This window comes from Triticum dicoccoides, chromosome 1B, assembly GCF_002162155.2.
Source record: "Triticum dicoccoides isolate Atlit2015 ecotype Zavitan chromosome 1B, WEW_v2.0, whole genome shotgun sequence".
Lineage (NCBI taxonomy): Eukaryota > Viridiplantae > Streptophyta > Magnoliopsida > Poales > Poaceae > Triticum > Triticum dicoccoides.
Genome location: NC_041381.1, coordinates 85,422,396 through 85,425,692, shown reverse-complemented (window position 1 = coordinate 85,425,692; position 3,297 = coordinate 85,422,396).

Below are 3,297 nucleotides of genomic sequence, written 5' to 3'. Positions count from 1 at the left end.
AGAGAGAGAGCAGAGAGCAGAGAGAGAGAGAGAGAGAGAGAGAGAGCAGAGAGAGAGAGAGAGAGAATTTTTTAACTAGTTAATTAACAAAAAAAAGTAAAATTTGATAATTAACAAAAACGGTAAATAACTTAGTTTAACAAAAACGGTAAATAACTTAAAACTTGATAATTAACAAAAAAACCCGTAAAATTTGATAATTAACAAAAAAACGTATATACGGAGAGGGGCGGCGAGGGGGGCGGCGATGCGCGCGGTGTTTTTTTAGGGATCGAGAGGGGACGGCGAGGGTTATAAATGTGTTGTCCTCGCCTCCCCTCTCCGTGACGCCGTCGTCTGCCGCCCCGTCTCGCGCTCTATATGGCCATGTCATCTGTATTATCCTATCGGGAACATGTCCATGAAGGTAGCCATCGGCAGTGCTTTACCATGTTTACCTGGAGCACTCCACCACAACAACCCCATTCAAGATGGCTATGCTCGTGTCACGGTGGAGGACATAGTCCAAGGGTTTGAGGACCTGGAGATTGACATTGCTACACCTGAAGGGGAGAAAAGACTTGGAGATGTCAAGCGCCATTTCATTCTATGGCAAAAGAAGTTTATCAAGTTTCCAGGCGAGGCGCCAAGGACAACAAGTCCACCCCCCTACGGTGGTGGTGGTGGCGGTGGCGGTGGTGGTGGTGGTGGCGGTTCACCTACACCTCCGTCACGTCAGCCGACGCCGCCCCCCAGTCCACAACGTCCGGCGGGTGATCAGCCGCCGCCCCCCAGTCCTCGTCCGGCGGGTGATCAGACGCCGCCCCCCAATCCACCTCCGGCAAAGAAGCAGAAGCAGTCCTGGATTATTAACCCGGACCTTTATGTACCTAAGACCACAAAGGTACCGGAGCCATCACTGAAGCCTCTCCCCACAAGGCCTTGGGAACGTAGTGCCGAGGAAGTCGACGCGGCCGCGGCTGCTGATTTGGAGAAATGGAAGGCGGACTGCAAGAAGAAAAGAGAGCCCGAGCCCAAGCCAGTATTTTCTGATGAGCAAAAGAAGTGGGCTAAGTCATTTTTGAGCACACCGTCCCAAGCCGCGAAGAATCCGCCTAACGACTATGCACGTGAACTTCGCAGGCAGGCACTCATCTTCAAGGAGAACAAAGAGCGGGAGAAGGCCGAAAGTAAAAAAAGCGGGAAACAAGTTGCCCAGCTCGGGGAACAAAGTAAACAATCGATTGCCCCGCTTATAGTGGAAGCCTTCTGTCCGGATGCACCCGAGATCATACAAGCTGCGGCAGCACAGGGATTGACTGTAACGAGTGCCAGAGAACAAGCGGCCAACTTAGGTATTACTCTTCGTGAATTGTTAGGCCTTGATGAGGCGCCAGTGAAGGAGGTAGTAATTACATATGTCAAGAATGGGCCTCTCGTCGAGCCTGCGCAGGAAAAGGATCTACCTCCACAAATGAAAGGTCTGCTGAAATGGTACAAGGGTTACATAAAAAATAAAAACGCCAAAGAATATATTTATGCGGAAGTTAGACATGAGCATCACTTCAAACATTACTATGTACAAATTGAACTGAGTGAATTGTTCCAGCTTTTCAATCTGCGCGAGCTCGATAAATCTATCATCAGTTGCTACGTTCTGTAAGTGATTTATTAATTTCTACCCCATCTCGTTCATATTGCCTGCACTATATATATGTCCTAACTATATTGTTGTGTCCGCTATTATACATGCAGAATGAAGATTAAGGAATGCAGAGTAAGAAACATCCATGATGTTGGGTTCATTGACCCACACATCGTTAATGGACATGTGTTGGAGCGTCACCCCGCCGACGTGGAGGCAGACCTGTGGCAGTTTCTTACAAAGTAGGAACTCAAAAGTGATATTCTATTTCCTTACCATTTTGAGTGAGTGTTTCTGTCTTGAGCACATTCTCTTTTGTTTACTCCATGCATGGTATGTGGCCGGCTAATCGATGAGTTATGCATGACGTACTGTGTATGTATCGTGTCCGCAGGTTCCACTGGATTCTGCTAGTAATTAAAGTTAACACCTCAGAATGTCTCGTCCACGACTCTGTGAATATGGATCCAAAGCTTTGGGGCGGCATGAGAAGAATGCTGCAGAAGTAATTATTTTCATTCATTTGCGCTCTATATCGATCGGCCTATTTCGTTCATTTCCTAATATCAAGTAACTAATTAATAACTCTCTTGTTCATTTAATTTTCTTTGCCTCGTAGGGTTTGGAGACGGTTCGTAGATACAAAGGTCGGTGAATTGAAAAAAGAGCTAGAATTCAAAATGTTAAAGGCTAAGAATGCTGGGGATATTCAGCCACCGGAGACCAATCTATGTGGATACTATGTCTGTGAGATGATCCGGAGATACACCTCTGAGCGGGTTCCGAGTGATACCAATGCTCAGAGGAATAACCTCCGGTGGATGCTTAGTCCAGAAGCTCGCTTCCGACCACTTCAAGAGGAACTAGCTGGATGGTTCAGCAGGGAAGTCCTCCATCCTAAAGGAGAACACTATTACGAGGACGTAGAACTTTATATGCATTAAATCATGTATGGAAACTTGTTCAAAATTGTATATGGTCATCCGATGATATTGAATATATATTGTATATTCCTCTTGAATTCTTTTTGGTTCTAATTTCAAATTTATTTGAAATTGTACATTCATATGCATGTATGTAGTACCGTAGAATATATGAAACTCCTTCAAAATTAAAATAAAGCACAAAAGAAATAAAACAATACAAATTAAACAGAAAACAGGTTTAGGGGGGGGGGGCTAAAACCCTAAACCTGTGGCGGCCTTTAGTCGCGGTTGGCCAGAAGAACCGCGACTAAAGGTCCTCCGCCCCGACGGCCGCCTGGCGCCCACGTGGACGGGCCGTTAGTCGCGGTTCTTAAGCAGCCGCGACTAAAGGTGGGGGGCTTTAGTCGCGCTTATTTGGTCGCGGTTGCGCAACCGCGACTAATGGCAGTTGCGAACCGCGACCAAAGGCCTTTTTTCCACCAGTGTTCCTGGGCACGGCGCTCCATCGCTAAGCAGCTTCGGAATTTCGGATGAGTTGGATCGCGGATGCCAAACTGAATTGCGCGCGCATCCTTTGAATTCAGCACCAGGGCCTGCTGCTGGAATGCCACAACACGTGTTGATCCATCCAGAGTGCAGCTGCCGTCATGGCGACCATTACCACGAACGAGTCGACACAGCTTGGAATTTGGAAGCTGGTCGGGCTGGTGGTTGCAGAGGCGCCATCACCGAGTAGGAGTACTATAT